The 13,335-nt window shown below is 41.3% G+C and overlaps 2 long non-coding RNA genes across 2 annotated transcripts; one reads left to right on the plus strand and one right to left on the minus strand.

The window, feature by feature from the left end:
* Window positions 1-241: 241 nt before the first annotated feature.
* Window positions 242-9,028, minus strand: LOC133269247 (uncharacterized). The gene is made up of 2 exons (XR_009743387.1): window positions 8,960-9,028; window positions 242-434 (listed from the first exon to the last, which is right to left on the minus strand). It is a non-coding gene; the product is annotated as an uncharacterized LOC133269247 (long non-coding RNA).
* Window positions 9,029-10,382: 1,354 nt separating this feature from the next.
* Window positions 10,383-11,982, plus strand: LOC133269808 (uncharacterized). The gene is made up of 2 exons (XR_009743553.1): window positions 10,383-10,413; window positions 11,712-11,982. It is a non-coding gene; the product is annotated as an uncharacterized LOC133269808 (long non-coding RNA).
* Window positions 11,983-13,335: the final 1,353 nt, after the last annotated feature.

Raw genomic sequence — 13,335 nt, forward strand, 5'->3', positions numbered from 1 at the left:
GGTCCCACCCATGTCTCATGGCTATAGCAGGCCTATTGTTTTCATTCAGCTGCTTACAATCACTCATAAATCTGTCACGATTCTTAAGCACTTCTTAAATACAATTGTGGGAACAGAACTTCAACTTCCAAGCAATTTTGGTGGGGGTGGTGGGGGTGGAGGGTGGGGGGAGGGAGAGTGTGTTCCTGTGATCTCCTTGTACTTCTTTTCCACCAAGGCTGGTCATTCAGCAGCCAATATCTTTCATACAGATGCTTTAATAACCATAATCTTTAGAGCACAGGTGTCAGGTGAACAGAAGTTGTCTCAGATGAGTCTGCAACGTCTACTGGAGAGCAAGTCACTGGAATATAGACACATACAACAGGAACCCTTTTGTCTTCTCAGTGAGGAAACTGATAGTTCTGGATACAACTCAGGCAGCCACATTCATTCTTTCAGCAAGATAGACCAAGACAAAAGGAGATAAGGATGGTAATTTGTAGACTGTAACACTTAAAGACCTGGACACAAGACTAAGAGATCATTACACCAAGTCCTATTTGAACAATAGACAGCTCTTTATCAGAGGCATCCCTAATCCAGCTGTGAAATGGAACGGCACAGCTCAGCAGAATTTTTTTTCTTGGGGGGGGGGGGGGGAAGTCCAAAGAAAGCAACTGGATGTTCATTTTAAGCTTGCTGGGAAATGATCAACTCTTACAAGAAACCCAATTTGTGCCAAAAATTGTGGAGAAAGGATCATTTTAAGGTATGTCTTCAAAGAGGAGATATATTTCTACTGATGTTATAAACAGTTCATTTGGTAAATGTTCCTGCAACAGTGGGAGAATATAGACTAAGCACATTGTAGGCTGCTACCACAGGTGAACTGAAGACATGAATTGAATATGAACACAGGGTAGTCTTTCAATGCTGTAGCTAGAACAGGAAAAAAAAACCAAGTATTTTTATGGTCATAGGAAAAAATACAAATTTGCTCTTGAGAACAAGCATGGAGGGTCACATTTTCTGTTTACAGTTTCATAAAAAATCTTTTAAAAAGGACTTATCACAGCTTTAAAAAATATTGTTAGTATATTTCTAAAGCAAGACCTGAAATTTGGTTATGCATTTGCACTTGGGTACTTCCCAAATTGTGTATTTAGTGGTATCAATCAGGACGGTCCAGTGGATACAAGAGCAGCTTGGGATTCACGGACACTAGCCCTGGCTCTGTTTCCAGCTGATCTGGGTATGGCATTTCAAAGTCCTCTGCAAAGCAAGCCAGCTTCATTATTTTCAATGTTATTGCATGGAAGAATAAATTGTTCCAGTGGAAAAAAGTGATAGAGAGAAGGTACATATAATTACTAATTTTTATTAATTTTATGTGAAATACTCAGATTCAACTGATCAGCATTTTTCATGGATTTGTTTTAATTAGTAAAAAGGTGAAAAACATGCAGGTGAGCATTAACTGTTCCAGATGCAAGACTTTTTGATGTATTACTTCCAGAGCCCTGTCACTAGTAAACAACACAAGCAGAAAATGGGCAGACACTCAGGGCTGTATTTCAATGTGTTGGACTTTCTAATGATCAACCTTCTAAATTGTACCAATTCTTGAGAATGAGGAGCAGAACCTGTTTCTGTACATCTGAGATCCTTTGGGCTAACCATGATGACTATGCTGTAATGCTGAAGTTGCTCTTGCTTTGTGTCACACACCATTTCAACATTAAGAAATTTCAATATAACCTCAGTAATCACAGCCCTGCAGAGATCCACTGACAAACTAATTTGCATCAGATAGTTAACCTCTTTCTTAAATTTCCTATAGTCCTGTGGAAAACTGGTATTATTACCAGTCATCAATAAAGTGCTAAATAGTCACTGCTAATAGCCAGTTCTATAAGATCCAACAGAAAGGCACATATTCAGTGAGGATTCCCCATTTAGAGTCATGTTTCATAGACTGCCTGACAGCTTTTAGTCCATTTAAGAAGAATTGCATTGATTTCATTTCAGTCTAGTTACTTGATCAAAAAATCATGCCTCACAGAAGCATATTATATATTACTCCAACATGATGGCATTGATCAAACTGTATTTGTTATCTCTCAAACAAGAGAATAAAGAAAGGAATAAAAAGTCATGTTGATAAAATCTATTTTCCAAAAATCAGGGGTGACTAGACTTAAAGAATGATAGGAAGTTTAAATGTAGCCCAGTAGGAGATTTTCTTTTCCTTTTTCCAGGACTAGAGCCAAATTGATAGGCTTGCAATTATCCAGAAGATTCCTTTTAAAAGCACTGGTTATAAATTCCCAAGTTCTCTGTAATTTCTCACTGTTTCTAAGCATATTGAAAAATTCAAGGTTCATAACCTACACAAGTCTCCAGTGAGTTCTTTAAAAACTTCCGGATATTAGTTGTCAGGTCCAGATGTTCGAAGAAGCCTAACAGTAGGAGTCCACACAGCAGCAGAGCAACACAGCAAAGGTGGAAGAGGGTATTACATACTTCATGGTCGCCAATAACAGAGGTGCAGCAGCCTGACTTTAATAGACAAGTGAAGAAGAGAAGTAATTCAATGAATACTTTGTTCTATTTCTAATGGACATTTTTTCACCCAGCAATGGCCCATTCTTTTATTCAGACTACTTTTGTTCTTACCATGATTCTTTAAAATAAAATTAAAAAAAAAAAAAAGTCAAGAAAAATATTTCATCCATAATTCTATTTTCGATGGAGATTTGTGTGTGCTTTAGCAATTTCCTGAAGTCCTCAACTTTTATTTTATAAGACCTTCACGCCCCTAACTTCTCACTTGGGGATTTTCATAGTAATAATTCTTCTTCATTAGGTTTTCTTTGTCTGTTTGGTCATCAAGTTTAACATTCTTGGACAGAAAAAAAGAAAATGTTTTACCATCTTTTTTGTCTTGAAACTTGCTTCCAGCACTATGAAATTAGTCATTTTCATAAACAAGTGAGAATGGGGACCTGAATATAACCATTACATGAAAACAAAATAAAATCATTATCACTTATGCCTAATTAGCTACTTATTGGTGATTTTCATGTCACCCAGAGATACACTGTAGGAGAGGCAAAGCTGTGGTATTGCTCACTACAACTACCATGACACTCCATATGGAACTAGACTGTCAAGGAAATTCCTTATGTTCATCCACCAGAGTTCCCTTCTCTGCTGTTGAAAAATTCACCTGCAAGATGCTGCTGACCAAAGGCTTACGGCACAGATGGAGGCTTCTTACTGGCCAAGCCACCCAGCTCCTCAAAGAGTGGCAGCATGTACCAGATGGACTCCTGGCTCATGCTGCAGAACTTGCTACATGGCAGGTGTCTACAGATCATGCTTTTTAATGATCCTCCGCAATTCTGCCTGCGGCCTCTTTTCCAAGGAAAGTTAAGTAGATCCCTGATAAATCTAGGCATATTTTCTTGGCCCTCACCAGCTGAGGTACACATTAGACAGCAACTTGAAAGACACTTTCAAGATAAAATAAAGCATACATTATCACAAAACATAAATTGAAGATCAGGATACAAAATTCAATTAATATCATATGAAGTGCCAAGTGAGGAAAAGATATTTTTAACCAGTATGTGTAAGACTCTACAATGGAAGGGCTACATTTATTAGTGGTAGTTTATTTTTTATACTATGTCCCAGGACTATTCTTTCTGCTGTGCAAAGATCCAACCTGCCTTTTTGCTTTAGCAAAGAAAAGAGTTATTTGATAGATGTCAGTGGACTGTGTTTTCTGTCATTCTGCAACAGCTATTCTCTGAAGGCTTAAACTGATTGTTCTTTAACCATAATGTTGTTAAAGAAATGCCAGGAAGTTTATTCGTGGTTTATTAATACTGCAGAGAGGCCCCAAAGCAGCAAGAGAATGTCCAGACTTCCAAAAACCAGACTTGCCAACCATTCCTCTTGGCCAGCTTCCAATTAAAGGAAGAACATGACAGCCAAACTGCAGCTACAATGGCTTCAGAAACTGCTGAAAAAAAAAAAAGCAGAATGATCCCAGCCACAGAGCCCTACTTCAATTTTATACACACTAAAACAAAAACCAAAACTCCACTTGCATTTCATTTGTACCATCACATGAAGTCCAGGCTGGGTCTCTAAGAATGTTTCTTCCCAAAATGCTTTTTCAGAGTTCACGTTAGTGTTTTGAGACCAAAAGGCAAAGCCACTAACCCACTGCAGTATATTACTTCATCCTACCATATGTTTTTCCTGCAAAATATTAATAATTCTGTCATCTGGGTTCCTCTTATCTTTTTGATAAATGAGGCTATCGCCTCCCTACCTTATTAAAGCATTTATCCTCTCCTTTATATTTGCAACACTGGGAAACATATATCTGATATACCTAAAGATATTTCTGAATCTCTTCCATAAAAAAATATTTTGGAATGTCCAGCTGGACTCAGCTTTGTAGTTTCTGAGATCTCCTGAGTTGCTCTCTGACACAAGAATACCCATGTTTCCCCCTTCACGGCTGACCATCAGTATCCTTTTCAAGGTTTACACTTGCAGATTTATGTTGACATCTGGAATGTTATCAGCTGAAAAGTTTTGGTTTTCCCATGAAAAGTGGTGCAGCTTCTTCTGAAGGCACATTCTATTATTGAGCAGTCCCTGTTTTCTATGAAAATGAACAACCACAGGGTACATCAAAGTGCGCCACTATATTCCTAAACAGGCAGAGGCTCATGCCACCCATTTCAGGTGCAGACTCCAAAGTCATTGCAAGACTGTCCCTCCCCATAGTTCATAGAGCTAGAGGAAAGAGCATGGGACCTTCAACAGGACAGATGTGCCCACTTTCAAACATTCAGGACCAATTCTCTCTGGCTGCTTTTGCCACCAGGTAGAGCTTACTGTTACTTAAGTAAGCTTGCAGGTTACTCTTCCATATTCAGAGATGAAAGCAGAGACATTTCAGATGTGATTACCTGTCCCAGCTGCCTCAGCACTTCATAAAGGAAGGAATTTCCTTTAGTATAAACGTTGATTATAAAAGGGCAGTTGCACAATATTCTGTTGGATGTACACATTTGTCACTACTTGACATTCAGACAGCCTTTTTTGTTTTTCATAATATATGCAGTGTTATAAATAAAGAGTTTATTGTGGATCTGAGTCCTGTAAACATGAGGTGCTGATGTTTTTAGAGCATTCCAAAATGTGGAACTGCTTTATTGATGTCATATGATTTAAATCTAAAAATTAAGTATCAGTATTTCAGCTGTAATATTCTTTCTTCAAAGAAATAAAATTGATTCTATTAACTACTATCAACAAGCAAAAATCTTTAAGTCTGATAGGCAGAAGGCACTTTTTATGATGCACTGTTCCTCATCATTTCAGCATCAGAACATTTCCACAGAGCTGTCACAGGGGGACCTGAGCTAAGATCCCCAAGACTTATATTAAGCATCAGTTTGGACGTCAGAAGACAGCTATTCTTAGGTCTTCCTAATGAGGTCATGAAGAATTTTGTTTTCAAATGCAGTATTTCTGATTCCAAAATTATAATTGTGAAAATCTGATGTTTTCTGGAGTGCGTTATCCTTGTAGCTGTTAATCTAAGATATTCACCTACCAGTGTCTGAAGTTAGGCACTTAAAATCTATATTCAGTTATGTAAGACTGTAGGCTGCCAAGTGCTGGAAGATTTGCAGATATTTGCTATCATTCTGAAAAATTGGTTTATTCATTTAGAAGAGTATTTTAATATTTGGTTTCCATCCCTGCCACCTAGTAGTTCATAAATCACATTTTAACTCATATTTCTTAACATTTTTAAGGTGATGTCTGCCTTTGAACATGTATCCGGCTTTCTTGACATCCAAGATCAAACAATTGTTCAGCAATTTTGATGATTAGTTCACTGGAATTGGGATTTCACTTCAAGCCTTTACCTAATAAAACCAGGGGTAACATTCTAAGAGGTGATTTAGCATTTATAAAGTGGGCAACATCTGGAGGATTAACATCTGGTTTATTTATCCAGTGATGACTGAGACAGCTATAGCAGTCTTTCCATACTCCTCCTATAATGCACAGTTTTGTTTTTTGATGAAGTAGTAAATAGCCATCTCAAACAACAAAACATTACTTCATAGTGCTAAACACCATGTGCTATGTATTGTGTTTTCTTCATTCTACTCTTGTCTGTTATAAAAACATAAACTTAAAACATTTATTGCTGTGTTCAGAGTCCTTTCCTCTTTTTCATTAATTTTATCTGAAACTGGGAAGCTTTTCTTGAAGCAGTATTGTTTCTCCCTTGGAAAAAAAAAAAAAAAAAAAAGAAAGGCAAGAGAAGACGAAGTATTTGAAAGCCTCATGTCTGACAGAGTATCCCTAGTTACAAATATGTTATAATCTGTACACTTATCATTTTAGGTAGGAAGAACCAGATGATGGTGGAATTCAATTCAAGCTAAGGAAGCAGGAATAGGGCTTAGAAGAATGCTTACATCTGTCCCTAATTTGGTTGCACATAAACAGACAGTAACCTGCTTTATTGCCGAAGTCATATAAAGAAATTGGGCACCAAGCAGCACAGGTAATCTTGAACTGGAGAACCTCCAGCCTAATTAGACACAAATGCCCAGAAGACCTGAGACTGAAATATGGCATGTAGATTTTGAAATGTATGAAGAGACAGAACAGTCTCATTAGCAGCCATCCGGATGTTTGTTTAAGCCTCCAAAGTTCCCTTTTTTGACTGAGAGGAGTAAGCCATGTCTATGCCTAAGGCTAAGTACAAGGAAATGCATCCTGTTCCTTCTGGAATGGCCTCGATCTCCCAGCTTCCTCCCCAGGATGCTCCTCCTGGGCTTTGTGCAATTCATGGCCACTCTCTTTGCAAAGGCATCCTCACAGCTGATTTAATATCAATAATACTGGGAAAGACAAAACAGTATAAGTCATTGAAAAAATAAGACAAGCAATTCTGTGGAGAGTTTAAAGAGATATAAGTTCATTATTCATTATTTAGTAGATACATTTCTTAAGGAAGATAGCTATCGAGTTTTGCCAGAGCCATAAAAAAGTGATAATTTCCCTTATTTCAAACCTCTGAACTTATTTTATTTTTCTGGCATCAAACAAGTATTGTTGTCCACATTCTGATTATGAGCTTGTCTCTCTCTGATTACAAGCATGCATCTGCCCTGTACAGTGATGCAAAACTGTAAGTGAATTAAAGAAATAGGCAGAGGAGAAGCCTGTGAGAACTTTAAGGATGAATGGCTGTGGCAGAAAAGGCTACACATGACATAGAACTGACCTCCATGTTACAGATGTCAGGCACATTCAGGGACCGTCTATTTTTGGACACATAACAACTACGCATAACCAGAGGGTGTGATAGAAATGTTTTTATCAAGTTATCTCCCTCTCAGTTATTTGGAGAACAATGCAAGGTAACACATTATTTCCTTTTTGAATAGAGTTTTTACATTATCGGAACATATCACACTGGCCACAGAATTACAAACAACTTGTTTTAATAAAGGGAGCTTTGTGCTCTTTTTCTTTTGCTGCAAGCACAACACAAAGGAAACACAGGGGCACAGCAGAGTGGAGAGATCTTGTGTGCAATAAAAAATCATGGATAAAGCCTCCTGCTAATTGACATTCAAGGTCAATTTGTCTGGGATGCTGTGCCCTATTTGCAACTGTTGTATTAGTGCCTGAGGTCACCAATCAGCCCCATCTGCTTGATAAGGTTTATGGGAATACTATATGACATTTAATTTCAGCAGCAGGCATGACTGAAGCATTGCTCTTAAAAAAGAAACAGGTAAATCTTAGGTGGGAATAATTTCACAACTTTTCTTAAAGATTTTATGATGTTTCTAGTTTTTCGTAGTTTTTTTTTAAAAATAATAGGTACCAGGACATACATTGCTCTCTTTTGCCCTTTCCTGTGCTTTGGATTTGAGATTTAGGGAAAGAAAATAAAGCAGTAGAAAAGGAGTTACTTGGCCACAAAATGGCAAGTCTTACAGTGCTGCCCATCTCTGTCTGACCTCACCCAGCAGTGAATATCAGAGGTGATGCCTGGCACTGAGAGGCCGTTTCCTCTTGTGCTTTCCTGGTGTGATGGAGGCATCCCCTCTGGTAGGGGACCCGCAACCCGCCGAGGGAACAGAGCTTTGGACTGCGGGCATGTCTGTCTATGGGCAGACAGACATGAGCTCACTGCCCATGCAGGAGCCAGCTCTGGTCCAGGAGCCACACAGCCTCATTCATTAGAGCAAAAACATGCCCAACCTGATGCGTCTGTGCCCAGCAGAAGCAGAGATTACCCAGGAACAGGCATTCACACGTATATGCCTGGGACACTGTGCAGAAAGCCTGGTGGGTGCTGAGATGGAGCACATGGACCAGACACCCTGGCAGGCAGGGTGCTGAGCATTCCCGTGTTGTCCATGGGAAAAAAGCACCAGCAAGGCCAGTGACCTGCCAGCCTTCATTAAGGATAAATATAAACAAGTAAATAAAAAGAGGGAAGCAGGCAAGCCTTTTCTGGCTGAAGCAGATGAGAGGGGAGATGCAGCCTTGCTGGGTCCCATCCCATGAAAAAGCTCCGAGGACATGCACAGGGAGGGTGGCTGGGTGGTGATGGGGGCAGCAGGCTCCTATCATCACCGCACAAAGCTGCCAGGCACAAGGAGGTGGTGAAGCCAAGTAGGGTGGTAGAAGCTGGGAGAGGAGAAGCCTAATCGGCCAAAGCAGAGTGGTGGGGGGCAGTAAGGGAAGAAGCCTGCCACCCCCACCACCCCCCCCGGGGAAACGAGGCCCTTCTCTGGCTGAGGAGCTGCACCCTGACCGCTTGTCCTCTGGTCGTGGTGAGCCCCTTTACCATAACCGAGAGCTGTCCCGGCTCCCCTCCACCTTCCGCGGCAGGCCCCCCCCTTACCTTCCGGCCGCGGGTGGGGCTGCACCAGCCCCCAGCTCCTGCTTGCAGGGGGCGGCGGGCCGGGCCGGGCCTGGCCTGGGTGTCCCCGGCCTACGCTGCGCGGCGCGGTGTTCCCGGGGCCGCCAGCGGCTGGGCGCGTAGCGGGGAAACCCCGGCAGTCCCGGCCGGCGCGGCAGGCGCCTACCTGTTGCCAGGGAAACCCTGGTGTCTCCTCAGCCGCGGCCTTCCACGGCGGGCTGCGGGCGGCCGTCGCTCAGCTCCGCTCCGCTTCTCTCCCGCAGCAGCGGCGGGAGCAGCTGTGGGGCAGCGGCAGAGGGGTCGGCGGGGGGGGACGGGGACGGGGACGGGGGGACGGGGACGACGACGGTGTTTTCGGGTCCCGGGGACGGGGTGCGGGGGTGAGAATTTAGCAAGCATCTTTTCTCTATGAGGGGTTGGGGATGGGGTCTTTGGGTATATTTCTCCCCGTTTGGGGCACATTGAACCGCGTTCATTTATTAAGCTGGAGACGGTTTCAAAACCGTTAATCGTTATTCGGGTAGAAACTGGCAGCCCCTGCAGCCAGCGCTGCACGGGGAGCCGAGAGAATGCTGTATCCGGGCTGTGCTATGCAGGGCTCTGCCAAGCAGGTGGAAGAACCATGAGCAGGTTTTACTGGAACAAATGGGTAACACTGCCTCGTGTTGTGTAGGGATTTTCCTTGTTTGATAATAAAGGCTTTCAGGCAATGGATGGCGGTAGCATCTCATTGACTAATTCAGTTGCAGTTCTCCTGTCTATAGGATAAGGGCACACTGGTGTCAGGGAAAGATTGCAGGAGAAATAACAACGCAGCTCAAAAATCGCCTCCACTCCCTTTAGCTACACAACTACTTACCTTAGAGTTAACAACTAATCAATTACAGGAACTGGACAGAGGCTCTGTGTTAAGGTAACTGAGGCAAGTGCCAGTGCCCGCTCACCTTAGCACAAATCTCTTTGTGCCAGCCCTGGCTGGCTTTGAATAAAGCCTTCTTGGTTGCAGCAGAAAGGGTGGGTATCTCTGTCTGGATCCTCGTGGGATTGCTTTATTTCCCAAATCCAGTAGTACTATGGCTGTAAACTAAAATAGTGTCTTACAATAAAATTAATGTGTGCCCACTCCTGTATATCACTGGGCTCGAGTCTGTGCTGAAACTCCAGCCCAATTTTATCCCAACACAAAAACTGCTCACAGAGGAGCAACCACTGTTAGCTTGGAGGGGAAAAAATGCAGTAAAATTAGAAGAGATAAAGATGACACTTTGTCTCCAGATATTCTCTCGCAGCAGTTGCTATGGTTTTGCACATTCTGAGGTTGTTTTGCGTCATCAGCTTTAAAAACTGTCATAAAACACCAAAGCCATCAGCTGAAGGGAATCTAGTACATGTGCGGAGGGCTTGTTCCAGGCTTTCTGTGTCAAGATATGCCACAGGTAGTATTTTTTATAGTCTATTAGATCTTCAGGCTACCTGTGCACTGACCTGCAAGGCAGGTTCTTTCCCTTGTTTCAGCAGTACTAAAAGCTCACTCATGACTGAGAAAGACATGTGCTATGTGTTGCACATGCATTGATAAATTCACTTTTAATTCATTTTCCCTTATGAAATTTTCCTTTCTCTTTTTTGCATAATTATTTCAATTGTCTCACATACAGCATGAGAGATGAATATTCAATTTAACAAGTACCCTTGAGAAGCCAAAGTTTCTTTCACTGAGTTTGGGGGCAGTTATAACCCATCCTCTTCAAGCATTCAAGTTATTGTGCCAAAGAGGGGAGCTTTTATACTGTTGTCATGATTACCTTTCCAGAACATAAGACTGACAGTCTTCTCTCTTGTGATTCACTACCTGTTGTTGTTTCTTCACAGGGTTAAAAAAAAAAAAAAAAAGAGAGAGAAAGAGAAAAAAAAAGGAAAAAAAAAGAAAGAGCTCAAAGTTTTCTTCTAGTTCAGTGAATTTGTAATGGATGCTGTCCATTTGTGGCAATACCTGACATAGCTTAATTCTGAAAAATACAAAGGACATGAGGAACTTTGGATATTTTCTCTAAAACTTATTTGACTATAACTCTTCTAAAGTTCATGAACCTTGAGGTATTCATGAAATGCCAGAGATGTGGTGCATTTTTAAGGTCCCAGTTTGTCACCTTGCATGAACTCACTATATAAGGCCAGAAGTAAAATGAAGATTAAAGTGGGGAGGAAGAGAATTAATGGTAGTTTTTTAAGACACCAGTTTTCTGTGGCTGGCATTCAGATGACAGGTGACCTTATAAAAGCTACCAGTGATAAAGATTTGTACCTGCCATTTTGGCTCACATACAACAAAAGTACCAAGTCTGAAGTATTTTTAATCAAGATACCTGCAGAACATCACAAGATTTAGATATTTTAGTTGTTTATCTCATGCACTCTTTCATCTTTCCCCTACAAAAAGGATTCAATTTCCTGAATCAAAGCAAAGAAACTATGTTGAATTTTATCAAAAGGGTTATATGCAAAAACTATGTTCTACTTCACTGGAAACCAGTGGCATTGGTCCAGTAACTAACATATGCTACAGCGACGGTAACGCCACATGGGAGTGTTGGGCTGGGCTGCAGGGTGAACGGAAATGCTAAGCAAAGTACACAGTAGAGAGAGCTATTCCAGGTTTATCTTCACAGTGCTATTTTTAAGTTTTGAGATGAAATTTGAATGGCTGAACTCAATGCAGCCTTTCTTTCCATAGCTTTAGAAATTGGAGCAGCACAAGCACATGGAAAATATTTCCCAGTTACAGTGTGAAGAAACTAAGCAGGAGGGACTTTTCCAAATTGCCATCTGCCTAAGGGAAGGGACAGCATAGAGCTGCACTATTCCTGGACTAAAGAAAGGACCAGCTAGTTACCAGGTCTTCCTTGTTCTCCGCAGAAAGTTATCACAGCCCACCTCAGGTGGTTTGCTCCTGCACTGCCTTGTTCATGCTACCAGTGGCTTTAGTAAAGACATAAGCAAATTTCTGCAGGTGTCCCTGCCTCAAAGTTTCTTTATTTCAATTGCACCAATTTTGGGGTGGGAAACAACAACAAAAAACAGGACCAAAAATGTTAAACAAAGGAAAAAGAGAAGGTAGGATGAGATTATATTTCGCTTTTTACACCTATGATATTGTCTTAACTTTCATCCTCCGAAGATAGTCACAGCCAGCCCATCATATTTTGTATTGCTTACCATGAAGGCAGGTCCTTCAAGTAATGGGGTAGTTACTTGAAGGTACTTACCTAACTATCAGATAGTTAGGATGAATGTCAGGACTGAATTACAGTAAAACTAGACTGAATATCTATTCTTCACATGAAGGCAGTTGTAAAAATTACTTGGCCACTTAGCAATAGAACTGGATCATCAGAGAGAGTAAACTCCTGCAGCCTCTTCTCTCGAATGAATTGTCTGTCTATAATGATCAGTTCACAGAGCAAACCCCTAAGATGGCAAAAGGGAAAGGCTGTTCAGTTACTCAGTGTAACCTCTACAACAAGCTCTGTCCCTGACCACAGGTGTAAAATAACAGAGCACCTCATTCAAAACCATCTGCAGAGCTGCTAAGCTAGTTGTAAATAGATTACAAGATAAACCTGTAATTAAAACTGCTGCCAATTATTAGCTGTTCTTAGGGAAAGTGAAGGTGTAGGAAAGCCAAGAAAAGTTCATTTCATCTTCATTTTGCCTCCTTCAGGCTCTGAGCTGCTTTTATCCTAGAAGTGGTCATGTCCTAGAGGCTGTTGCAGTTTCTAATCGTGTTAAGTTGGGTTAGCAGACATGGAAAGCTAAACTATTCCAGTGAAGGCCTTTCCTCTTCATCATGTTCCTCACACTATCTGGCTTCTATGGGGACAGAGAATGGTCCTGCAGACCCACATCAGCAGGATTCCACTTTGCCATAGAGCAGAAACTGGAAGGCAGCTAGTTACACCAGCATTACTCTCATTCCCTGCTGTTAGAGAGGCATGAAGTGCTCATGGGGAAGCTGAGCACTGGGTCTGACACTTACAAACTAAGAGCAAAGCTAGCTCAACATCTACAAGCATAAAACTTTCATTCACAGTTTCTAAATGTTCTGCTTCACAGAAGTCTGAAGCTCCCAGTAGTCCCCGAGGAACTTACCTGGGATCAGAAATGATTTTATCTAGCACAGAAGACATATGGATGCTACCATGACCAGGTTTGGAAAGTTCCCAGAGGTGGATAGCCCACTGGAAAATATTACCATTATGTTGGGTTTGCTTCTGTGCTATATGGATGTATAATTTAAGACAGTGGGATGAAACATAGCACACAGCATTCCAGTTACTTTATTCCTAGCTGAATAATTA

Source organism: Pezoporus flaviventris, unplaced genomic scaffold, assembly GCF_033815535.1.
Source record: "Pezoporus flaviventris isolate CSIRO_AGI_PZ_B2104156 unplaced genomic scaffold, CSIRO_AGI_Pfla_v1 ptg000015l, whole genome shotgun sequence".
Classification (NCBI taxonomy): domain Eukaryota; kingdom Metazoa; phylum Chordata; class Aves; order Psittaciformes; family Psittacidae; genus Pezoporus; species Pezoporus flaviventris.